Genomic DNA, 27,434 nt, shown 5'->3' on the forward strand with positions numbered 1-27,434 from the left:
ATCAAGAGAATCAGGAGTGACCATGGCAGAGAATTTGAAAACAGCAGGTTCACTGAATTCTGCACATCTGAAGGCATCACTCATGAGTTCTCTGCAGCCATTACACCACAACAGAATGGCATAGTTGAGAGGAAAAACAGGACTTTGCAAGAGGCTGCTAGGGTCATGCTTCATGCCAAAGAACTTCCCTATAATCTCTGGGCTGAAGCCATGAACACAGCATGCTACATCCACAACAGAGTCACACTTAGAAGAGGGACTCCAACCACACTGTATGAAATCTGGAAAGGGAGGAAGCCAACTGTCAAGCACTTCCACATCTTTGGAAGTCCATGTTACATTTTGGCAGATAGAGAGCAAAGGAGAAAGATGGATCCCAAGAGTGATGCAGGAATATTCCTGGGATACTCTACAAACAGCAGAGCATATAGAGTATTCAACTCCAGAACCAGAACTGTGATGGAATCCATCAATGTGGTTGTTGATGATCTAACTCCAGCAAGAAAGAAGGATGTCGAAGAAGATGTCAGAACATCGGGAGACAATGTAGCAGATACAGCTAAAAGTGCAGAGAATGCAGAAAACTCTGATTCTGCTACAGATGAATCAAACATCAACCAACCCGACAAGAGACCCTCCATTAGAATCCAGAAGATGCACCCCAAGGAGCTGATTATAAGAGATCCAAACAAAGGAGTCACTACAAGATCAAGGGAGATTGAGATTGTCTCCAACTCATGTTTTGTCTCCAAAATTGAGCCCAAGAATGTGAAAGAGGCACTGACTGATGAGTTCTGGATCAATGCTATGCAAGAAGAATTGGAGCAATTCAAAAGGAATGAAGTCTGGGAGCTAGTTCCTAGACCCGAGGGAACTAATGTGATTGGCACCAAGTGGATCTTCAAGAACAAAACCAATGAAGAAGGTGTTATAACCAGAAACAAGGCCAGACTTGTTGCTCAAGGCTACACTCAGATTGAAGGTGTAGACTTTGATGAAACTTTTGCCCCAGTTGCTAGACTTGAGTCCATCAGATTGTTACTTGGTGTAGCTTGCATCCTCAAATTCAAGCTGTACCAAATGGATGTGAAGAGCGCATTTCTGAATGGATATCTGAATGAAGAAGCCTATGTGGAGCAGCCAAAGGGATTTGTAGATCCAGCTCATCCAGATCATGTATACAGGCTCAAGAAGGCTCTCTATGGATTGAAGCAAGCTCCAAGAGCTTGGTATGAAAGGCTAACAGAGTTCCTTACTCAGCAAGGGTATAGGAAGGGAGGAATTGACAAGACTCTCTTTGTCAAACAAGATGCTGAAAACTTGATGATAGCACAGATATATGTTGATGACATTGTGTTTGGAGGGATGTCGAATGAGATGCTTCGACATTTTGTCCAACAGATGCAATCTGAATTTGAGATGAGTCTTGTTGGAGAGCTGACTTATTTTCTGGGACTCCAAGTGAAGCAGATGGAAGACTCCATATTCCTCTCACAAAGCAAGTATGCAAAGAACATTGTCAAGAAGTTTGGGATGGAAAATGCCAGCCATAAAAGAACACCTGCACCTACCCACTTGAAACTGTCAAAGGATGAAGCTGGCACCAGTGTTGATCAAAGTCTGTACAGAAGCATGATTGGGAGCTTACTATATTTAACAGCTAGCAGACCCGACATCACCTATGCAGTAGGTGTTTGTGCAAGATATCAAGCCAATCCTAAGATAAGTCACTTGACTCAAGTAAAGAGAATTCTGAAATACGTAAATGGCACCAGTGACTATGGGATTATGTACTGTCATTGTTCAGATTCAATGCTGGTTGGGTATTGTGATGCTGATTGGGCTGGAAGTGCAGATGACAGAAAAAGCACTTCAGGTGGATGCTTCTATCTGGGCAACAATCTTATTTCATGGTTCAGCAAGAAGCAGAACTGTGTGTCCCTATCTACTGCAGAAGCCGAGTATATTGCAGCAGGAAGCAGCTGTTCACAACTAGTTTGGATGAAGCAGATGCTCAAGGAGTACAATGTCGAACAAGATGTCATGACATTATACTGTGACAACTTGAGTGCTATTAATATTTCTAAGAATCCTGTGCAACACAGCAGAACCAAGCACATTGACATTAGACATCACCATATCAGAGAGCTTGTTGATGATAAAGTTATCACACTGGAGCATGTTGACACTGAGGAACAAATAGCAGATATTTTCACAAAGGCATTGGATGCAAATCAGTTTGAAAAACTGAGGGGCAAGCTGGGCATTTGTCTGCTAGAGGAATTATAGCAACTACTGCTATCTGAACGTGCTCAAACGTCTCACTTAACATTAATAGCACGTTCACTGCTAAGCCAAAACAAATTCGACCGTTGCTTCACACGTCCCTCTACATTCCTCATTCAAACTTATATTTTCGTGGTAATCTCGTTTTCAGCATTCCCTAACAGCTCTCTGAGATTTACGAAATCATTCCAAACGCTCTGCTTCTCCATGGCTACCTCACCAAAAGATACTGCAGCTCCTAGTTCACCCTCTGCACCATCAAACCAGGAACGACCTGAATTCAATATCCAGCCCATACAGATGATTCCTGGTCAAGCCCCTGTTCCTAAAAAACTGGTTCCCAAACGACAACAGGGAGTGAAGATTTCTGAAAACCCTAGCATTGCAACAATTCCTAGGGAAGTAGACCCGGAGATGGATAAGAAGATCCGCAGTATTGTGAGTAACATTCTGAAAAATGCTGCTGTGCCTGATGCTGGTGAAGATGTTCCAACATCCTCCACCCCGAATGTTTCTGTGCCTGATGTTGAGAAAGATGTTCCAACATCTTCCGCTCCAAATGCTGAAGCCCTCCCTTCACCCAGTGAAGAGGAATCAACAGAAGAAGATGATCAAGCCACAGAAGAGACCCCTGCACCAAGGGCACCAGAACCTGCTCCAGGTGACCTCATTGACCTGGAAGAAGTAGAATCTGATGAGGAACCCATTGCCAACAGGTTGGCACCTGGCGTTGCAGAACGATTACAAAGCCGAAAAGGGAAAACCCCCATTAAGAGGTCAGGACGAATCAAGACTATGGCACAGAAGAAGAGTACTCCAATCACTCCTACCACATCCAGAAGGAGCAAAGTTGCAATCCCTTCCAAGAAGAGGAAAGAAATTTCCTCATCTGATTCTGATGATGATGTCGAACTAGATGTCTCGACATCAAAGAGGGCCAAGAAATCAGGGAAAAAGGTGCCTGAAAATGTCCCTGATGCACCATTGGACAACATCTCATTCCACTCCATTGGCAATGCTGAAAGGTGGAAATTCGTGTATCAACGCAGACTTGCCTTGGAAAGAGAACTGGGAAGAGCTGCCTTGGATTGCAAGGAGATCATGGACCTCATCAAGGCTGCTGGACTACTGAAGACAGTCACCAAGTTGGGAGACTGTTATGAAAGCCTAGTCAGGGAATTCATTGTCAACATTCCCTCTGACATAACAAACAGAAAAAGTGATGAGTATCAAAGAGTGTTTGTCAGAGGAAAGTGTGTTAGATTCTCCCCTGCTGTAATCAACAAATACCTGGGCAGACCAACAGATGGAGTGGTGGATATTACTGTCTCTGAGCATCAAATTGCCAAGGAAATCACTGCCAAACGAGTCCAGCATTGGCCAAAGAAAGGGAAGCTTTCTGCAGGGAAGCTAAGTGTGAAGTATGCAATCCTGCATAGGATTGGGACTGCAAACTGGGTACCCACCAATCATACTTCCACTGTTGCCACAGGTTTGGGTAAATTTCTGTATGTTGTTGGAACCAAGTCCAAATTTAATTTTGGAAACTACATTTTTGATCAAACTGTTAAGCATTCAGAATCCTTTGCTGTTAAATTACCCATTGCCTTCCCAACTGTATTGTGTGGCATTATGTTGAGTCAACATCCAAATATTTTAAACTACTCTGACTCTGTGATGAAGAGAGAATCTCCTCTATCCCTGCATTACAAATTGTTTGAGGGGACACATGTCCCAGACATTGTCTCGACATCAGGGAAAGCTGCTGCTTCAGGTGCTGTGTCCAAGGATGCTTTGATTGCTGAACTCAAGGACACATGCAAGGTGCTGGAAGCAACCATCAAAGCCACCACAGAGAAGAAGATGGAGCTGGAACGGCTGATCAATAGGCTCTCAGAAAGTGGCATTAATGATGGAGAAGCAGCTGAGCAAGAAGATGAAGCAGCTGAGGAAGAGGTAGAAGCAGCCGAGGAAGAAGAAGAAGCTGCTGAGGAAGAGGAAGATGCAGCAGAGGATACTGAATCAGATGATGATTCTGAAGCCACCCCATGATCATCAGACCTTTATATTTTTTTTTGCTTTTTACTAGCTATAGGGGCATGTCCCTTTGAACAATGGTTTACTATGGGTCTGTAATATTTGCACCTTAAGTTCATGCATTCTACTTTTGTCAAATTCTGTCTAAAAAGGGGGAGTAATAGTATTATGCTTGCTATTATGCATGATTTTGAGCAGTAGGATACTATGTATGCAATAGTCGTATTATGCATGATTGATACGATGTATGGCAGTAGGATACGATGTATGCATGATTCATGATTTTGAGGGGGAGTTGTATGACTTTGAGAGGGAGACTGCTACTGCTGATGATGACTGATGTAAGCTACTAGTAGCTGATAGAAGATGCTGCAGTAAGAGCATGAAGACAGGGGGAGCAGCAAGCGGATGTCACATGAGATGTCTTGACATCCTGGAAAAGACTAGTAGCTGATAGAAGATGCTGCAGTAAGCATGAAGACAGGGGGAGCAGGAGCAGAAAGCTGATGTCACGTGAGATGTCTTGACATCCTGGAAACGACTTGCAACTTGCTTACAAATTCCGTTGTGCTTGATTACTCTGATAATGAAAGTTGCTGATCCCACTTGCATAACTGCTCGTACCTGCTCAGGAAGTGTCTAAGTATGTTTTAGACAAAATTTGCCAAAGGGGGAGATTGTTAGTGCTTAGCTCTACTGAGTTTTAAAAGATTGGCTAAGATTTTGTTAAAACATAAGCACTTAGACAATGAAGGAAAGCTGGAGTTGCTGCACATGATGTCCAACGTTATGTCAAAGAATAAGATCGGGCTGCACAATGCACAAGGCAAGATGAAATGTCAAATGAAGAATTGAAGCTGCAGGATCCACGATGTCGGATACAATGTCCAGGACATCCTGCCTGAAAATACTGGAATTGCTAAAAGCATTGAAGCTGCAGGATCCACGATGTCGGATACAATGTCCAGGACATCCTGCCCGAGAATACTGGAGTTGCTATACAATGCAAGATAAAAGTCAAGTGAAGAAGTGAAACTGTAGGATCCATGATGTCGGATACGATGTCCTGACATCCGGCCCGATAATACTGGACATATAAATCTGTTATATCTTTAACAGATTATTGTGCAGTTAGCAAGAGATAAGAAGATCTATCTTTAGGAACGAATTAAAAGATAATTAAAGTTCGAATTACAAACTAGAAGAGTTCGTTCAGGGATTAAAGATTAAAGATTAAAGATAAAAACTAAAAGATCAAACTGTATCTTTTAGATCTTTAAGTGCAGATTTTCAGGAAGAATGATAGATCTCATCCAGCACAAGCTGTTGCAGCCCAGAAACGCACACTGCTATATAAACATGAAGGCTGCACGAGTTCTGTACCAAGTCCGGGATTGAAGAGTTATTTTGTGAGTTTTGGGACTTGAGTGTTTTGTGAGCCACCTTGATGGTACCCTAACATCAAGTGTTGGACCTGAGTGTGTAGAGTTGATCTCTAGTGTGTAGAGTTGATCTCTAGTGTGTAGAGTTGATCTCTAGTGTGTAGAGTTGATCTCTATTGTTCAGAGAGCAATCTCTGGTGTGTCTGTGATTTAATTGTAAACACGGGAGTGTGATTGAGAGGGAGTGAGCGGGGTTCTCATATCTAAGAGTGGCTCTTAGGTAGAGGTCGCACGGGTAGTGGTTAGGTGAGAAGGTTGTAAACAGTGGCTGTTAGACCTTGAACTAACACTATTTTAGTGGATTTCCTCCCTGGCTTGGTAGCCCCCAGATGTAGGTGAGGTTGCACCGAACTGGGTTAACAATTCTCTTGTGTTATTTACTTGTTTAATCTGTTTATACAGTCAAACACAATCTGCATGTTCTGAAGCGTGATGTCGTGACATCCGGTACGACATCTGTCCCCGGTATCAGAATTTCACTCATTATTGGTAATTTCATTCTACTCACAATGCTTGATTCTATTTGATCACTAATGTCATGAAATTGGATTTTAAGAGAGGCTGGAAAGTAATCTTGGAATTTGAATAAAATGATTTCTCTTTACATTACGTTGCTAGGAAAAGAGCATAACATTTTGATTGCAAAAAGCACGAGAATATAATTTTAATGTTGGGATATTTACTGCATATGTGAGGGATCGATATTTAGTAAATATTCTTAGGTTCCAAGTGCGAGGGATTGACTTGGGGTAACTTAATGTGTGCATCAATAATGTTGGAAAATGATTCTTATATGTTAATCTTATTAGGATACTAAGGGTTTAAACGATGAAATCCAATCCTATGTTTTCTTGAATTAATTTAAGTTGTGATTATTATTTCCATAATTTATGTATTTCTAATGCACTGACTTCCATTATTTTCGTTATTTCCGTTATTCCCATAATTCTGTTATTTTCATAAATCCGTTATTTTCACTATTCTTTTACTTTCAGTTATCTTTAGTTAGTTAAACCAAAACCAATGAAATTCGATTAAATTTGTAAATAACTATTAACCAGATAACATTTATCCAAATGAAGTAAGTAAACTCAAGTCCCAGTGCAGACGAACTCTTTTATAAATGTGAAACCAACGACGACAATTGGTACGCTTGTTAAAAGTTCTAACACTGGTCTAAAAACCCAACTACGTCTCGCAATTGAGCCCAAAAAGTGTAGCAATATAGATGGATGTTTTTGTAATCAAAGATGAATTTGTATTGTATCATTTTTATGAGAATTTGATGTTTTGGTCATTAAGATTGGAGAAGCACATCGTCTACTTGAGAACCCATTCTAAAAGCCAAGGTAGTATAAGAGGGTTCAAAATTCAGAGTAGTTCTTTAACTTAAATGGTTATTCTACAGATGCAATCTAATCCCGCAAGGGCATTGGATAGAAGACTCCAAGTAGATTGGGTCAGAGATCCAAGGGAAGACCCTAGGGTTCTCATGAGCCTTAGAGTAGATTTCGAGCCCATAGGCTAAGTATGAGCCCGCTTATCTTTGTAAATATTAGAATAGGTTTTTCCTTCTTTTGGGCCTTGTATTTTGGCCATTCTAGTAATATAGGGTTTTAGTCTTGTATTTCGAGTCATTTTGAGTAGTCTTTGTAGTAGGGATTTGTTTTTGTATTTTCATGTATTTTGTCATGGGGGTGAGCTTAGCTATTATAGGGGGTGTGTAGCTAAGCTCTAGCTTCTCATCTCAAGGAGGTGGGCTTAGCTATTAGAGAGGTATGTGTAGCTAAGCTCTAGCTTCTTTAGGAATCTTCTTAAGGAAGCTTCTCAAGGAGGTGAGCTTAGTTATGAGAGGGGTGTGTGTAGCTAAGCTCTAGCTTCTCAAGGAAGTTTTCTCAAAGAAGCTTCACAAGGAAGTTTTCTCAAGAAAGCTTCTCAAGGAAGCTACCTAGTCTATAAATAGAAGCATGTGTAACACTTGTTGTAACTTTGATGAATGAGAGTCTTGTGAGACATACTTCAAAGTTCCACTTCTCTCCCTCTTTTATTCCTTCAATTTCGTGCTCCCCCCTCTCTCTTTCTCTCCCTCTTTCTTTTCCTCCATTGAAGCATCCTTCCAAGCTTCTTATCCAAGGCTCATCTTGGTGGCGAAGCTCCTTCTTCCATGGCTTATTCCCTAGTGGATGGCGCCTCCTCTCACCTCTTCTCCTTTGTCTTCCGCTGCATCTCCATGGTGGAAAATCACCATTAAAGGACCTCATTGAAGCTCAAAGATCCATCCTCCATAGAAGCCCCACAAGCAAGCTTCCATCAAGTGGTAATCAGAGCACAAGAGCTTCAAGTAAGTGCTCCTTAAACCTCCATTAATTTTTTTGCTTTACCTTCTCTTCCATTGCTGTTTCTTCATTTTTCTCCATGTATCTCCTCACATGTCTTGTGCTAAATGTTTTTAACATGATTCTTTAGATTTTCCACCGATTAAACTTGCTATAGAAGCTAGATTTGATTTTCTATGGTTCAAATTTCTTGTTCTTGTTCTTGAACCATGAATTGTGTTGAGTTTAGGTTCCTTTGAGTTTTGTCTTGTTATTTTTTGTGGCTGAAACCTAAACCATAAAATTCTTACAAAAATATTAAAGTAGAAGAAAACCTAAAAAATCTAGAGTGACTTGTTCACCTATTGTAGTTTTGTCATAGAAGTCATGTCTAGTCATGAAACTTGTCACATAAGATTTCTTATGTTGTGCTGAATTTTATTTTCTTCTTTCTTTTTCTAACTCATTTGTTCACGAGTGTATGAAATTATTTTAGCCTATTATTTGATTTGAGTCAAATCTTTCATGTTAATTAGTCCTTAACATGTTCATGCAAAATTCTTAGAGAGTCTTTGATTTTGAACCTTTTCTTGAACTTTTAGGTTTCCTTATGATTGTGTCTATTGTGAATTTGAGTTTTGGTGATTGAATTGCTGGCTGAAATGTTGATCCTAAGTGAATATTGAACTCCTAAAACTGTGGTAAACAATACTAGTGAGTTCAACATACATAGGAAGGTTGAAAGTAAGCCCAAGGCAATCAATATACCATGCTTAAAAAAAATCGCTGGTGCTGGCAGCTTGGACATACAAACTTGTAAAAATTATTGAGAATTGGTTACTTCGAATTTTGAGCTGAAATTTTTACTGAATTTTCTAGACATCTGGAAAAAAAGTTATACAAAAAGAACCAAGTGATTTGGATAAAAGGAAAAAATAAGAAAAATAGCACAAGTTGGCAGAAAAATCAGTATCCAGAAAAAAAAAGTGAAAGGGAAGTGTGCTTGTTGTTTTGGCTCAAAATTTATTCTATAATTGGTTCCTATGTTATACCAATCTTAGTTCCGAAATTTCAATTGAAAATTATTGTGAAAACAAGTGCCAAAGCTAGAGGTTTGTTGAGTCTTTTTCTTATAGTTTTTTTTACTCTACTCTAGAGTCATTCTAAGTTTCTCTTTGAGCCCTAGCTTGCTTCTATGTCCTTTTCATTGCTTTAATTGTTGAGTAATCCTTGAAAAATTTTCTTGTTAAAACTCCATTGGTTTAGCTTTCATTTCATTTTTTTTTGGTCTTTGGTTATTGCTTGTCTCTTTGTTTCCTTGTTTGTGGGTTGCCATATAGGGAATTGGAAGGAGGATTGGTGCCATCCCTTGAAGAATTTGAGTCAAGAAGAAAGGGGCCAACCACCTTAAGAGCTATTGGACTAAGAAGAACTCCAAATTGAGTGAATCACCAAAGAGAGAACAACCACTAAAATTGAGGACCATTTTGTAATTTTGTAATTTGCAATTTACTTACCTTCATTGCTTTCAAGTTTTGTAACAAAAAGGCCTTTCATTGGAAGTGTGTTGGGAGCCTCCAATAGGTTACCAAACTTCCATTTGTGTGTAATAATTTTAGGCAATTTTTCCTTAGGATAATGAGTGTTTTGTAGGGAACCTTGAATGTGGTCATCCAAACACTTTTAGGATTCGCCTAGCTAGGTTTGTTCTTATTTTTAGTTTCAATGCAAACTTAGGTACTCATATGGAACACCTTAGGTTTGTCATACTTTTTGGTAGGAATAATCAATATGAAAATACAGAAAAAGGTATGTTTTATTGCGTTACTTTTCTTAATTTTTCAAATAGTGATCAAGGGGTTCCCATGAGCCCTAAGAGAATAAAGGTCATTCCTGAGTGGCCCACTCCACCAAGTATAAGAAAAATTTGGGGCTTCTATGACTTAACAAACTTTTACAAAAGGTTTGTCCCATATTTTTCTATACTTGTAGCACCACTCATTGAGTTGGTGAGAAACCATGTTCCTTCATGGGAAGATGCCCAGGAAATGGGTTTTCAAACCTTACCTTACTTCAACATACCAAACACCACTAATACATATGTTTTTGTTCTTTTTACAGGTGTTGAGGGAAGGAGCCTAGAGTATGAAGAACCTCAAGATTTGAGGTCAAATCCTTTCCAAGGTGGAGGGAATGATGCAATCCTACCCCGCAAGGGCATTGGATAGAAGACTCCAAGTAGATTGGGCCAGAGATCCAAGGGAAGGCCCTAGGGTTCTCATGAGCCTTAGGGTAGATTTTGAGCCCATGGGCTAAGTATGAGCCCGCTTATTTTTGTAAATATTAGAATAGGTTTTTCCTTCTTTTGGGCCTTGTATTTTGGCCATTCTAGTAGTATAGGGTTTTAGCCTTGTATTTCGAGGCATTTTGAGTTGTCTTTGTAGTAGGGATTTTTTTTTTGTATTTTCATGTATTTTGTCATGGGGGTGAGCTTAGCTATTATAGGGGGTGTGTAGCTAAGCTCTAGCTTCTCATCTCAAGGAGGTGAGCTTAGCTATTAGAGAGGTATGTGTAGCTAAGCTCTAGCTTCTTTAGGAATCTTCTTAAGGAAGCTTCTCAAGGAGGTGAGCTTAGTTATGAGAGGGGTGTGTGTAGCTAAGCTCTAGCTTCTCAAGGAAGTTTTCTCAAAGAATCTTCTCACGGAAGTTTTCTCAAGAAAGCTTCTCAAGGAAGCTACCTAGTCTATAAATAGAAGCATGTGTAACACTTGTTATAACTTTGATGAATGAGAGTCTTGTGAGACATACTTCAAAGTTCCACTTCTCTCCCTCTTTTATTCCTTCAATTTCATGCTCCCCCCTCTCTCTTTCTCTCCCTCTTTCTTTTCCTCCAGTGAAGCATCCTTCCATGCTTCTTATCCAAGGCTCATCTTGGTGGTGAAGCTCCTTCTTCCATGGCTTATTCCCTAGTGGATGGCGCCTCCTCCCCCCTCTCTCATTGAAGCTCAAAGATCCAGCCTCCATAGAAGCCCCACAAGCAAGCTTCCATCATCTACCACCTGACCTATATGAGTTTCATGGTCATGCACCACTTGCTTTCTATTGCAAGTTGATGTTTATTATTGATTACAAATGATTTTGGAATTGGTGGTGATTGCAAAAAAAATATATAGGTTTTAAGGGAACTTTTGCTTTTGTTTTCCTTGTATTGTCCTTATCATTGTGGTGTTTTTCCAACCCCTCCACCATAGGCAACTAGTGAAGGGAGGTATGCTTTGGTGGAACCATAGTCTGCAATAGCATGTTTGTATGGCAAAGTTTTGGGCTTCCGCCATTGATAACATTGATTCGTTGTCATATTTTATTATTGTGGTTTGTTACTTTGCTTTATTTTGGAGTTGAAATGTTGAATCATTAGTGTGTTAAGAGTAATATGTTATGTATATATCACATATATCATTAATAGGTTTTTATATTATGTTTTACATTAGGCATACATATGCTTAAGAGTTTCTGAGTGGTTTCTATCGACTATTCACAAGTTTACATAGAATCTTGAATTTGACTACCTTAGTTCTTATACTTCACTTCACTTTTACTTCAAAAGCCAATTAGTGTACAGAATGTGACTATTCTAATTGTTTTTTACTCTGTTGTTTTCTTGGCCATGGCAGTATTGTTACTTGTTTTCTTATCATGCTTATGTATACTATAGTGCTTGAAAGAGTTTGAGTGGTTGTAAGGTTGAGACCTAAAAATACTAAAGAAATGATGGTTTATGTTGATTTTTCTAACTATGTTGAAATATAGCAAGAGGTACATTTTGGTCTTCTGTTTGTGGATTCAGCATTTTAATTTAATTATTGTTTTATGGTTTCTCCCATGTTTTGTTAAATCTCTTTAAGCTTGAAAGACTGAAACTTAGGAAAAACAGTTGGGGTTCAAATACCTATGAGTTTGATGAAGTGCTTATTGAATTTGCATCACAAAAGCGTGTTTATGAAGTTATAGTTAAGCCAGCAGTTGAGATCTATTGTAATAATGCATTTCCTAATTGGTCAAGAATATCATTTTCTTAGCCATCAAACTTTGTTTACTGTAATTTATGATTTTATTAGATAAACATTATTTTTAGTGGTGATGCACTGCTTTCATCAAAGGATTGTTATTATTTAAATGTATGACTTAACATGCCTTCTGATATTGTTCATAGAGTGTTCTTGATGGTTATAATGGAATTGTGATGGCTTATGGTCAAACTAGAATAGGTAAAACTTTTACTCTTGGACAATTGGGGGAGGAAGATACCTCTGATCGTGGTATCATGGTTTGTTCCATGGAGGACATCTTAGCTGACATATCTCTAGGAATTGATTTTGTCACTGTCTCATATCTGCAGGTTGCTTACTTTTATGCGTGTATTACTATATTTTACATCATGTGCATTGTTTGTCATACTTCTTGCATCGTGTATATAGTTATTAATGTTGTGCCCTATTTGGTTTGATTGTGCTAGTGTTCTCTGTTTTATCATTTTTCCAGGCTAATTTTATTTTTTTGCTGAAATGTCTCCTCCAAATTGTGTAGCTTTACATAGAGGCTCTCCAGGACTTTCTTAATCCAGCAAATGATAATATTCCTATCGTGGAAGATCCAAAAACTGGTGATGTGTCTTTGTCGGGAGATACTTCAGTGGAAATCAAGGACCAACCAAGTTTTTTAGAGCTGCTAAGAGTAGGGGAAACTCATCGAATTGCTGCCAACACAAAGTTGAATACTGAATCTTCTCATAGTCACGCTATACTAACGGTAAAATAATGAACTGTGTATTGTTTACATTTTAATTATTCTTACCAGTCACAAGCCAAGATATCTAATTAGGCTTTTTTTCATTTCATAAAAATAATATCCTATCTTGATGAAATTATTTATTCTCACACAGGTACATGTTAAGAGGTTTGTTGTGGACTGTGAAGATGTTGTTTCTACTAAAAATAATGATGCCTCTCACTTGACTAAACCTTCAAAACCAATTTTTCGAAAGAGCAAGTTGGTTGTGGTAGATTTGGCAAGATCAGAGCATATCCATAAGTCAAGTATATACTGAAATTGAACTTAAGATTTGTGCATGTGTGCACCTGTGCACAAAAATATGCATGCATATTAATATTGACCTTTGCCTCTAAATTTTTTTCCCCGCCAAGAAGTGAAGAGTACATGCTAGAAGAAGCTAAATCTATCAATCTTTCACTTAGTGCACTGGCAAAATGTATTAATGCTCTAGCAGAAAACAATTCTCATGTTCCATTTCGTGATTCAAAGCTTACTAGATTGCTCAGAGATTCATTTGGAGGTAAGAAACTTCAATCAATTTGTCAGATATTATGCTATTATTCGTTTGTACTTCAACATCGTGTATGAAATACGAGAATAAGATGTGATTTGTGGTTTAGGAAACTAGTTTTTGCATTCTTATATAATACATTTACAATGTCATTCTCTGAGTCTCTACATTCTTTGTTATTATTCTCTTGGGATGTTTTTTTTTTGTTTACTGAAACATGCAACGGTTTTGGTTACGTCATTCTATATTTGTGTTTTATGTTTTCCAAGCATTCACAGGAACAATAAGGGCTTCATTGATTGTTACTATTAGCCTATCTCCATATCATCAAGGAGAGACTTCTAATACCATATTGTTTGGTCAAAAGGTCAGTTTTCTTTTACCATGAATGTCTGTATTTTATGTATAATTTCTATTCATACAATATGCTAGTTATAAAACCATTATTGAGATTGCACCTAACACCTGAAGTTTTTTGAAGAGTTATGTAATGAACCTGCCACCTGACAATACTCATGGAAGGGCTAAGTCAACAAAAGAGAGAGAAAAGGAGAAGTTAGTTACAAATGGTCCAAGAAATACGAGTGTGAGGAAAGGCAGTAGAGTGTGCTTGGCCAATAGCAGGCTAAGGGATTTTGTATGAAAAATTGGTTATTAAAAGGGAAAGGTAATCATTGCGAGGGGGGTTATGGGTAAACTGTGATTTTCTCTCTCTTCCTCTACATATTCCCTCTGTTTCATCATTATTTGTCTTTTCTGCTATTGCTCATATTAGAATTGTACTAGTCTTCTCAACTACATTAGCTGGAGTGGAATATGCATTTGCCACAACAATAACACAATGCAATTTTATTTCCATTCTCCTTTATCGCATTACATACGTTAGAAGTTAGTTGTTGTTGTTGATTTGGTGTCAAATCCTCTATGACCACACGGAGCACACCACCTATCTCTTAATGCTATGAAGGGATTTTAGGGTGTTGGCACTCTCTGGTTTATTGGTCATATCATTTTAGTGCAAATTTTTGTTGGTGGTGGCAATTGTGAATCATTCCTACAACTACAAAGTTCCTCAAGTTATTAATTGAACACGAGCCTCATTTTAGTGTCTTGGTTGGAAATGGCTTGATGTAGCTCCATGTGGAGCTTGTAGGCCTTGTATCTTCTTCATCAATGGAGTCCTTTGATTGTTGAAGATCAATGGCAGCAGAATGGAGAAGGAAGAAAGATGATTGGAGACACCACTTCAAGGAGAAGATGAGTCAAGAACAAGCTCACCACCATAGGAAGCCATGGATAAGAGCTTGAAGGTAGGAGAAGATGAGTGGAGGGAGAAAGAGAGAAGGAGCACGAAATTTTGTGCCTCAAATGAGGTCTGAACTTTGAAGTGTAATTCTGAAATGATCAAAGTTCAAAAAATGCACATACATGGCCTCTATTTATAGCCTAAGTGTCACACAAAATTGGAGGAAAATTTGAATTTCTATTCAAGTTTCACTTGAATTTGTGGAGCCAAATTTTGAAGCCAAAATTTCACTAATTATGATTAGCGAATTTTAGTTATGGTTCAGCCCACTAATCTAAGATCAAGTCCAAGATTCTCCACTAAGTGTGCTTAGGTGTCATGAGGCATATAAAGCATGAAGGACATGCACAAAGTGTGACTATATGATGTGGCAATGGGGTGTAGCAAGCAAATACTCACCTCACCCTCTACAATTTAATTGGATTGGGCTTCTCCTAATTCAATTAAATTTATTTTCCAACACACACATCAAATATTCACTTAATGCATGTGAAATTACAAAATTACCCCATACAAAAACTAGTCTTGGTGCCCTAAAATACAAGGGCTGAAAAATCCTACATTTCTAGGGTACCCTAAATACAAGGCCCAAAAATAATGAAACCTTAATCTAATATGTAAAAAGATAAGTGGGCTTATACTTAGACCATTGGCCCAAAATCTACCCTAAGGCTCATGAGAACCCTAGAGCCTTCTCTTGCATCTCTGGCCCAATCTTCTTGGAGTCTTCTATCCAATGCCCTTGGGGGTAGGATTGCATCATTCCCTCCCCCTTGAAAAGGATTTGACCTCAAATCCAGAGGTTCTTAAAACTCAGGGATTCTTTCCTCAACACCTGTAAAAAGAATAAAAACATATGTATTAGTGATGTTGGGTATGTTAGAGTAGGGTAAGGACTGAAAATCCCTTTCCTGACCATCTTCCCATGAGAGAACATAGTTCCTCACCAACTCAATGAGTGGTGCTACAAGTTGATGTGCCATTATTTTCTCCTATTTCTTAACCCTTTTTGCACCATTTTAAATACTGATTAGTCTTAATTGTCAAATTTATTAGGCAGTTTTATTATTTGGGCCCATTCAGCTAATTTGATGTTTTTAATCTAATTTTAGGAATTAATGAAGCATTGGGATTGAATCTAGAATTGGGCTTGGGCTTGACCAGAATTGGGCTTAGATTTGAAGAGGGCAGACTAATTTATTCTATAAAATTAGATTTTATCTTATCTTATCTAGATATTATTTAGATTTGATCTCATCTAGATATTATTTCATCTAGATCTTATCTTATCTAGAATTGATTTGATTTTACTTATGGGCTTGGATTTAAAACAGATTTGTAAGCTTGGGGGCTGAAAAACTATATAACAACACCAAGGTTCTAGTTTAGCTCTCTCTCCTTTCTCTCATCTATTTTTCGTTTTTAGTTTTAGTCTCTCTTCTCTTTCTCTTTTAATTTCGTTTTTTACAATTCCTGTTCAGACTTTTAGTTTTATCAAAAAATTTCATTCTCTATTTGATTAATGGAAGGCTAAGTCCACGGCGTTGTTTTCTCTTGAGGATCAAGCACAGTTCTCTTTGAGGTTCTATTATTACTGTTAAATTTTGTTAAGTTTTTCCTCTTCACTAATTACTTTGAATTTGTTGCTATTAATTCATGCATGCTTAGTGCTTGATTAATTGTCTCTATTCTTAATTTACGTTCATGCTTAATGATCGTTTATGAGTAATTGGTGTGTGTGATGCTTAATCACATAATGAATGCTTTATGTTAAATTTCGCTTACTAATTTAATTTAGGGTTGGATTAAGTGGTTGAACTGATAAAGGATAAATTCTCGCAACCTAGGATAAGAGACTTGCTTGTGAATCAAGAGGAAGCAATGTATTTTAATTCTGATAATTTCTAATTCAATTTTACTCGCTGTTTAATTTACAAAAGCAAACAACCCCCCCCCCCCTAATTTGTTACCATTTCCTACTATCTGTTATGAACATTTAGTGTATCATTGCTCGTTGGGAAACGACCTAGGATCACTTCCTAGTTACTACATTTTAATATTTATTTGATTCGGGTACAGCCTCGATCACAAGTATAGAAAAATATGGAACAAACCTTTTATAAAAGTTTGTTAAGTCATTGAAGCTCCAAATTTCCCTTATATTTGGTGGAGTAGGCCACTTAGAAGTGACGTTTATTCTCTTAGGGTCCATGGGAAGCCCTTGATCACTATTTAAAAAGTTAAGGAAAGTAATGAAATAAAACATACATTTTTCTTTATTTTCATGTTGATTATTCCTACAAAATATTACGACAAACCTAAGGTGTCCCATATGAGCACCTAGGTTTGTATTGAAACAAAAAATAAGAACAAACCTACCTAATGAGTCTCTATGTACATAGATCATGAAGATGTTGGATGCATGAGTGATTTTACAAAAGAGGGTTGCACCACTCAACACATTCATCATACCACCTATCATAGGGATTTGGTGTCTCATAATACCTATTTGGGGCACCAACAAAGCACAAGGATTTAAGCTCTTATGAACCAAATCCTCATCTAACAACTCCTTTACTTGAGGAATAACCTCAAGCTCAAGAGGTATGGCGATGCTAAGGGATGTTTCCCTTGATAGGAGAAGGTAGAAAGATTGTTTAAGAAGTGCTCTTTTGATATCACATTTATTGCAAAATGATTTTCCTTCTTAACAATCTTCTTGGAGGAATTCTTTTCCTCTTTTTCCTTCCCCTTGGCCTTTGAAGACAAGGCCTTACTATCCTTCTTTTTCTTTTGGTTTTCTAGTTTTTCTTCCTCATCTCTCTTATCTTTCATAGTTAGTTGATCTTTGGCCACCTATGAAAGTGTTTGAGGATGCAACACAAATTTAGTGCCAAGAAGGGTGAGGGTAATCTCATTAGTTAGGCCATTGTAAACGATCTTTCTATCAAATTGCCATGGCCTTCCTAAAAGAATATGCCCTGCCTCCATGGGAACTATATCACAATTAACTTCATCCTTATATGTCCCAATGGAGAAAGGTACATTCACTTGTTGGTTAACTATTATTTCCCCTTGTTCATTGAGCCATTGAAATTTATAAGGTTTTGGGTGGGGAATGATAGTGAGGTTCAACTTGGAAACTAATCTTGTGCTACAACAATTGCAACAAGATCCACTATCCACAATGAGAGAACAAGTTTTATCTAAAATTTTGCATCTTGTATGAAAGATGTTCTCTCTTTGGGATTGAGATAGATCACAAGATTGACCTCCAAGGAGCCTTCTAACCATTAGGAGGTCACCTTCTTCATGGGGGTAGACTTCCTCACTAGACTCTTTACCCCTTACTTCATCTTCACTTCCACTAGATGAAGGGGAAGCAGTAGTCTCCTCTAGACTACTATAAATGTCTTGACCCCTCATAATCATGGTTTTCTTTGTGGGGCATTGAGAGGGAATGTGACCTCTCCCAAGACATTTGAAGCATTTAATGTTGCTAGTCCTTTCTTGGGAACTAGTCTTAGGGGTGAATTTCTCTATGGTCTTACCCTTATCTTCCTTGGGTTTTGTGGGTGCAGCCTCCAAAATTCCTTGGGCTTGGTCCTTCCTTGGATAAGAGTGAAAGCCATAAGATTTTGAAGAAGGATTTCTTTTAAGTTGTTGCTCCACTCTTATACAAAGGTAGACTAGCTCATCTAGGTCCCTATATGGAAGGAGTTCAACCTTATCCCTCACTTCCATATTAAGCCCACTAAGGAACCTAGCTATGCTTGTTCTTTCCTCCTCCCTAAGTCCAGCTCTTAAAAGTAGTAGTTCCATTTGTTGTCTATATTCTTCAACACTCATACTCCCTTGTCTAAGCCTTTGGAGTTTGTCCATAAGCTCTTTTTCATAGTAGGAGGGAATGCCCCTCTTCCTAAGGGCACTCTTAAGATCATTCCAATACTCTACTAGAGGATCCCCATGAATCCTTCGTTCCCTAATAAGGGAAGTCCACCAATAGAGGGCATACCATTGAAAGCTAAGGGTAGCCAATGGAACTTTTCTCTCTTCGCTAATATGATGGCAAGCAAAGAGTTGTTCAACCTTCATTTCCCAATCTAAGTAGGCCTCAACATTATCTTTTCCATGGAAATATGGGATGCTAATGTTAACCTCTTGAGGCCTTCTATCCTTTTCTTTTCTTTGGGAATGATGTTTAGTATGTGAACTATGGCGCCCTCTATAATAGTCACTAAGTTCTTCACTTAAACTCTTGCAAGAGTCATGACTACTATAGGAGGCATGTTTTTCTCTTTTCATTTCTTTCATTATTTTCCTTCCTTCTTCCTTTCTTATTTGTTCTCTCTCATCTTGATTTATTTCTACCCTATCTTTTCCTTTTTCTTTTCTTTCTAGTTTTTTTTTTCCATAACTTGAGGGAACTCAACTCATGTAAGATTCTAGATAGAGGGTCCTTATGACTAGTACCCTCGCCATTAACACTAGATGAATGATGACTCATGTTGGTTCCAAAGTTGTGGTTCTTTCTTGTTGGGGGTTTGAAAAAAAGGTAAAAGCTAGGGTTCCAAATGAACTCAAGATAAGCGTGATAAGCAAGAAGAAAGTATTATGCAATAACAAGATAAACTAGGTGTGACTAGCAAAGAAAATAAGCCATGAAAGTAAGCAAGAAATTAAAGTGAAAGAAATGTAAACTAGGCAGTTCCTAAGAGTGTTTGGATGACCTCATTTAAGGTTCCCAACAAAACACTCACTATCCTAAGGAAAAATTGCCTAAAATTATTACACATAAATGGAAGTAGGGTGACCTATTGGAGGCTCCCAACTTACTTCCAATGAAAGGCCTTCTTGTTACAAAATTTGAAAGCAATGAAGGTAAGTAAATTGTTAATTACAAAATTACAAAAAGGTCCTATATTTTGGTGGTTGTTCTCTCTTTGGTGATTCACTCAATTTGAAGTGCTTCTTAGTCCAATAGCTCTTAAGGTGGTTGACCCTTTGCTTCTTGACACAAATTCTTAAAGGGATGGCATCAATCCTCCTTTGCAATTCCCTATATGGCAACTCACAATCAAGGAAACAAAGAGACAAGCAATAACCAAAGACAAAAAAAGGAAGAAATGAAAGCTAAACCAATAGAGTTTTATCAAGACAAATTTTCAAGGATTATTCAACAATTAAAGCAATGACAAGCACATAAAAGCAAGCTAGGACTCAAAGAAAAACCTAGAATGGCTCTAGAGTAAAGTAGAAAAACTAAAAAAAAGACTCAAAAAACCTCTAGTTTTGGCACTTGTTTTCACACTAATTTTCAATTGAAATTTCAGAACTAAGATTGGTATAAAATAGGCACCAAGTATAGAATAAATTTCGAGCCAAAACAACAAGCACACTTCCCTTTCACTTTTTTTTTTTCTGAACACTGATTTTTCTGCCAACTTGTGTAATTTTTCGTATTTTTTCTGTTTATCCAAATCACTTGGTTCTTTTTTTTATAATTTTGTTCCAGATGTATAGAAAATTCAGTAAAACTTTCAGCTCAAAATGCTTAGTGACCAGTTCCCAGTAATTTATACACGTTCGTATGTTCAAGCTGCCAGCACCAACGATTTCAACCTAGAAATCAAGAGTAGTGTTTATGTTGCTTAAGGCTTGGATAGTTACAATTTAAGTTTGCTTATGCTCAATTATCTTGAATAACACAATTAAAGAGAGCTTAATACTTATTTTGATTCACAAATCCAGCCACAAATCAGCACTACAACTCAATTTCTTCATAAGCATCATATAGGAAACTTAGAAAACAAAACAAAGTTCAACAACAAGACTACTTCTAGGAATTGATTTAGAACATGTTATGAACTAAATAAGATGCATGAATTGGACTCAGGATTCAAAAGATAGGCTAAGAATGACAAGAATACATCAACAAATGTATCTAGAATTCAATCAACAAAATCAAAACCCAACACAAACTTAGAACGTGACAATTATTATGACTAAACATGACTCTAAGACAACATGGAATAAGTGATTTACACATAGATTTTTGTGTTTTTTTTTTCTAATCAATATTTTGGAAGAAAATTTAGATCTAAAGGTTTAGCACAAAAAGATTATGACTGAAAAATGATAGAACCTAAAATCAACACAAAAAAATGATTTAAGAGTAGATCTATAAAATTTGAACCATAGAAATGCAAGAACAAGTGTAGATCTAAGATTTAATCGTTTTATTTTTTTTGAATCTACTCTAAACAGCACCAAACCACAAGACTGGAGGGTATACATGGAGAATAAGATGAAGAACAAGTAATTAAAGTGAACTAACCGAACAAAAAGATAGAGGAAGCAAAAGAACATCACCTAGACGAAGATGCTCTGATATCACATGATGTAGCTCCATGTGGAGCTTGTAGGCCTTGGATATTCTTCATCAATGGAGTCCTTTTCTTCTTGAAGATCAATGGCAGCAGAATGGAGAAGGAAGAAAGATGATTGGAGATGCCACTTCAAGGAGAAGATGAGTCAAGAATAAGCTCACCACCATAGGAAGCCATGGATAAGAGCTTGAAGGTAGGAGAAGATGAGTGGAGGGAGAAGGAGAGAAGGAACACAAAATTTTGTGCCTCAAGTGAGGTCTGGACTTTGAAGTGTAATTCTCAAATGATAAAAGTTCAAAAAATGCACACACATGACCTCTATTTATAGCCTTAGTGTCACACAAAATTGGAGGGAAATTTGAATTTCTATTCAAATTTCACTTGAATTTGAAATTGAATTTGTGGAGCCAAATTTTGGAGCCATAATTTCACTAACTATGATTAGTGAATTTTAGTTATGGTTCAGCCCACTAATCCATGATCAAGTCCAAGATTCTCCACTAAGTGTGCTTAGGTGTCATGAGGCATGTAAAGCATGAAGGAGATGCACAAAGTTCGCTATATAATGTGGCAATGGGGTGTAGCAAGAAAATGCTCACCTTCCCCTCTAAAATTTAATTGGATTGGACTTCTCCCAATTCAATTAAATTTATTTTCCAACACACACATCAAATATTCATTTAGTGCATGTGAAATTACAAAACTACCTCTGATACAAAAACTAGTCTAGGTTCCCTAAAATACAAGGGCTGAAAAATTCTACATTTCTAGGGTACCCTACCTACATTATGGAGCCCTAAATACAAGGCCCAAAAATAATGAAACCTTAATCTAATATGTACAAAGATAAGTGGATTCATACTTAGCCCATGGGCCCGAAATCTACCTTAAGGCTTATGAGAACCTTAGGGCCTTCTTTTGCATCTCTAGCCCAATCTTCTTGGAGTCTTCTATCCAATTCCCTTGGGGGGTAGGATTGCATCTTGGCTAGATAATGGAAACTGAAGGATGGGTTAAATAGTTGATAGTGGACATTCAGGGACTAAAGTTGTTGGTTCCTCTGTATTTGCTACCTGTTTCGAGAGCTGACCTTATTTTGGGATCACCTGGGTTAGCCGCTCTCGGTCCCTATGTTTCTGATTATATAGCCTTGACACTCAAATTTTTCCACCACAAGAAATTTCTTACATTGTAGGGAGAGGTTTCTAGTACTCTTACTCAAGCTCACCTTCACCAACTTCAATGGTTACATGCTACTAGTGCCATTTCTAACAGTTTTGTTGTTCACTTGATGCAACATGATGGTCTTGATGACAAACTCACTGAGTTGCTTGTGGATATTGCTCCTGAGATAGCGACCTTGTTGCATACTTATAGCATGGTTTTTCAAACGCCTATGGGTTTGCCTCCTGCTAGGGATCAGAACCATGCCATTCCCTTCCACCTGAATGCAAAGCCTGTTAATGTAAGTCCATATTGGTACCCACATTGTCAAAATGAGAACATTGAAAAAATGGTACATGAGATGCTAGACCAAGGCATCATTCAACCAAGCACTAGCCCTTTTTCATCACCTATTGTCTTGGTTAAGAAGAAGGATGGCAAGTGGAGGTTTTGTACTGATTATCGAGCTTTAAATGCTATCACTATCAAGGATAGTTTTCCTATGCCCACAGTTGATGAATTATTGGATGAACTTTTTGGTGCTAAGTATTTTCTAAGTTGGATCTTAGATCGGGCTATCATCAAATTTTGGTCCAGCATGATGATCGATATAAGACTACTTTTAGGACTCATCATGGCCATTATGAGTGGCTTGTTATGCCATTTGGACTCACAAATGCACTAACTACCTTTCAATGTTTAATGAACACTATTTTTCAAAAGGAGTTAAGAAAATTTGTGCTTGTTTTTTTTATGATATACTAGTCTATAGCCTTTCCTGGTCCATTTATTTGTGTCATTTAGGGTTCATCTTATAGACACTACAACGACATGTCTTATTTGCTCGACTCACTAAGTGTTAATTTGGACTACTTGAGGTGGAATACCTTGGTCATAAAGTCTTTGGGGCTGGAGTAACAATGGATGTTGGGAAGGTACAAGCAGTGTTAGATGGGTCGAAGTCTGCCAATGTCAAATAGTTAAAGGGTTTCCTGGGGTTGACTAGTTACTATTGAAGATTTATCAAAGCTTATGCTACAGTAGCGAGGCCACTAACTGATTTGTTAAAAAAAGAGGCATTCTATTGGATTGATGCCACTGAGCAGGCCTTCATCAAACTTAAACAGGCCATTACATTAGCCCCGTATTGGCACTACCCGACTTTACTCAGCCTTTTGTGTTAGAAATAGATGCATCTGGGATTGGAGTAGGGGTTGTGTTGAGTCAGAATGGCCACCCAATTGCATACTTCTCCAAGAAATTGATCCCTAAAATGCAAAAAAAAAATTGCTTACACCAGGGAATTGTTCGCTATAATAATAACATTGGCTAAATTCAGGCATTATCTGTTGGGCCAGAAATTTGTCATAAAAACATATTAGAAAAGTTTGAAAAGTCTCTTGGATAAATCACTACAAACTCCTAAACAACAATCATGGTTGCATAAATTCATTGGTTATGATTTTTGAATTGAATACAAGCCAAGGAAGGATAATGTCGCAATTGATGCTCTCCCTCGAGTGTTCTTTATGGCCTAGCCAAAACCATAGTTTCAATTGATTGATAAATTGAAGAGAGAAGTGCTTCATGATAAGCAAACACATGTAATCATGAACGAGTGTCAAAATGTTCAGCCACTGGATTCTCAGTATAATGTCAAGGATGGGTTATTATATTGGAAGGGGAGATTGGTGTTACCTTCCAAAAGCCCTCTTATTTAACACGTGATAAGCAAGTTTCATAGCTCTGCTATTAGGGGTCATGCTGGAATTGCTGGAACAATGGCTAGAATTTTTGCCCAATTTTACTAGCCTAAACTCAGACAAGATGTGAAGGAGTTTGTCCGAACTTGCACCACTTGTCAGCAAGCCAAGTATGAGCATGTCTTACCTATTGGTTTATTGCAGCCATTACCCATTCCTAACCAGGTACGGGAGCATATCACTATGGATTTTATCACTGGATTGCCTAACTCTAGTGGATTTACTATTATTATGGTTGTGATTGATAGATTGACAAAGTATAGTCATTTTGTTTCAATGAAGTATGATTACACTAGTAAGACTGTGGTTGAAGCTTTTATGTGCCATATAGTTAAGTTACACAGTGTTCCCAAGTTCCTTATCTCGGATAGAGATAAGGTGTTCACCAGTAATTTTTGCCAACAACTATTCAAAATATAAGGGACTACCTTAGCTATGAGCTCCGCTTATCACCCTCAAACGGATGGATAATTGGAGGCTCTTAATAAGTGCTTGGAAATGTATTTGCGGTGTTTTACTCTTGATAATCTAAAGGCCTGAGCTAAGTTGTTGGTATGAGCAGAATTCTGGTACAATACCTCTTTCCACAGTAGTTTAGGAATGACATTTTTTCAGGCTTTATATGGAAGGGAACCTCCATCTTTACTTAGATACAATGGCAGCTCTCAAGATCCGCCAGTAGTGTGGGAAGTGTTACATAATAGACAAATGCTATTGGACAGGTTGAAAGGGAATTTGATCTAGGCACAAATATCTATGAAAATTCAGGCGGATAAGAATAGGCTTGATAGAAAGTTCCAAGTGGGAGATGAAGTGCTAGTAAAACTCGAACCATATAGACAACATTCTGGAGCCCTAAGGAAGTATTAGAAACTGTCCATGTGCTATTTTGGTCCATTCACTATGCTTGAGAAAAGATTCACCCTATTTTGCATGTTTCTCACTTAAACAATTCCAAGGAGCTGCCACAAAGCCTTATGTTCGACTACTGCTTACCACATCTAAATTGGGGCCCTTATTGGGCCCTACATCAATGCTCAAAACTCAGACAATTATTAAGGATCCACTTTAATTCCTCAAGTACTCATTCAATGGGAAGGTTGTAGTACTCATTCAATTTGGAAATTTACACCAGTTATGTAGAAGCATACGTTGTATGAAGCTTTTGATGATGCCAAGGTTAAAAGCTATTCAATATTCATCAAAGTCAAGAATCAAGAATTCAAGAGAAACGATGAATAATTAGTTCATAGTATGTTAAAAGAATTCCTTAAAAGAGATTGCACAGGTTTGGCCTTAGGTTAATTTTTCAAAAACACCTTGCAAAGTTTTTTAGAACAATTCTGTTTTTGGAAAATATGATTTTCTCTCTGGTAATCGATTACTAGATGTTGTAATCGATTACCATAAGCTAAAATAAGTTTTTAAACAGTTTTACAAACTTTTGAATTTGAATTTTAAACTGTGTAATCGATTACTGTCGCAACGTGCCCTTTTGCGGGCGAGCGAAGGCGGAGCTCACGGGTGCGCTTTCCAAAGGAGGAAAGATGCGCGGAGTCGCCACCAACGTTTATTTGTGGAAAACGTCGGGAAAACTGAAGAAAACTGGTCAAAATAAAAATTCTAAGTTCGGGAGTTGTATTTACGCTTGAGGAAGGTATTAGCACCTCTTACGTTTGTCTCGAAGGACAACAGCCTATTTTTTAGAATTGTGGAAATTGCGTTACCTTAACTTTATTTCTTTTTATTTTTTGAGGTCGACAAAAGCGGGGCTTTTGCTCCTACGTACCCTCCATCGGAGAGGAAATCAGACCTACGTAGTTCTTTCTTATGCGTGAATTAAGTGATTCTTTTTTACTTGAAAGGTTATCATTTTAAGGCGTTGGACCTTAAAAATGATCCATTTTACTTGGTAAGAAACTGAAATGATAAACTTTCAAAATCCTATTTTTTGTGGACGAGCTTGACTAGGCGAATTGATTTTAGCCTTCGTTTCACTTTAGTTATTAGTCAATTCAATTAAGAATGAGAAATCCCAAACAGAAAACGTCCGATTGATTTTTCGCTTTATTTTACTAAAAGATATATTTTTTTTATTATTATATTATTATTTTGCCTCTTTTTTGATTTCCAACGTGGTTACGGCACGACCGAACGGTCGGAATTCATTTTAATCGAAATTAATGGATGATACGATTCAAACGATCGGTGGAAATTTATTTTATTTTTAGATTAGGCGAGAAATGACTTAAATAAATGACTTAAGCACGTCAAAAGGGGGTATAAAAAGCGAATGAAAACGAGAATAAAAATACATTAAACAAAATGTGGACCACCACGGGTACATAGAATGAATTGAAAAGCTCGGTTTGAGGTACTTACCCGTTGAAGACTGAAGAAAACGAAGAGCGAACGATGAACGTTGAAGAACGGTCGAGAATCTTCGCGTAATTGCTCACGGAAACGTTACGGAAACGTTACGAAAGCGCCTCGGCTTTGATTTTCTTCACGGAAATAATTTTCCTCAGCAATTTCGAGAGAATGAGAAGTGCCAAGAAGGCTGAACCCTTTTCTTCTTCACTCCTCCCCCTATTTATAGCAAAATAGGGGAGGAGCTTGCCACCCAGCTCGCCCAGGCGAGCAAGGTTGCTTCCTCCAGAAGCAACAACCTTCTGGAGGAAGAATTTGGAAGGCCCAAGTGGGCCAGTTTGCTATTTGTACCCCCCTTTTTACTAAATGCACCCCCTTCTACTATTTTTGATAATTCTTTTTCCATAACGTTACGAAACTTTACAAATTTCGTAACGATACTTATTTTCCTTCCGCAAGGTTACGAATCCTTACGGATTATGTATTTACTCTTTTTTAGCTTTCGAAGAAGTTACGGAAATCCACGGATTGCGCAAAAACACATCTTTTCGATTTTCGCCACATCACGGAATTTCACGGATCGCGCAAGCCTGCTTCCTTTTGATTTCTGACACGTCTCGGGACTTCATTTATTGTGCAACAAAGGACGCCAAGTATCTCAAAGCGGCTAACCAAAGGTTGCATGTCATCAAGTAATAATCCCCGGACGAAATTAGGGTATGACAATTGCCCCTCTTTACTTACCTTTTATCGGAGATAAGAGGAAAGCAAAGATAAGACACTGATTTTGTCCATCTTGCCCTTTCCGTGATTAGTCCATGACGACTCTCGTCTCTACTCCTTCTTTTTTCTTTTCTACACAACATAATACAAACAACAACAAGAACAACAAATATAATATACATATACACTTTTGGGAAAAAGAAACAATCGAGAACATAACAAAGATCACATTTCCAGTCAAGAGGATCCGCCCTTGACGATGAAAAATTCTGGAGAATGGAGGATTGCACTCAGCA

The 27,434-nt window shown here is 37.8% G+C and overlaps 1 pseudogene; it reads left to right on the top strand.

The window, feature by feature from the left end:
- LOC114386016 overlaps positions 1–24,308 on the top strand; it is a 78,463-nt pseudogene extending 54,155 nt beyond the window's left edge.
- The last annotated feature ends 3,126 nt before the right edge of the window (positions 24,309–27,434 follow it).

This window comes from Glycine soja, chromosome 15 (assembly GCF_004193775.1).
Source record: "Glycine soja cultivar W05 chromosome 15, ASM419377v2, whole genome shotgun sequence".
Classification (NCBI taxonomy): Eukaryota; Viridiplantae; Streptophyta; class Magnoliopsida; order Fabales; family Fabaceae; genus Glycine; species Glycine soja.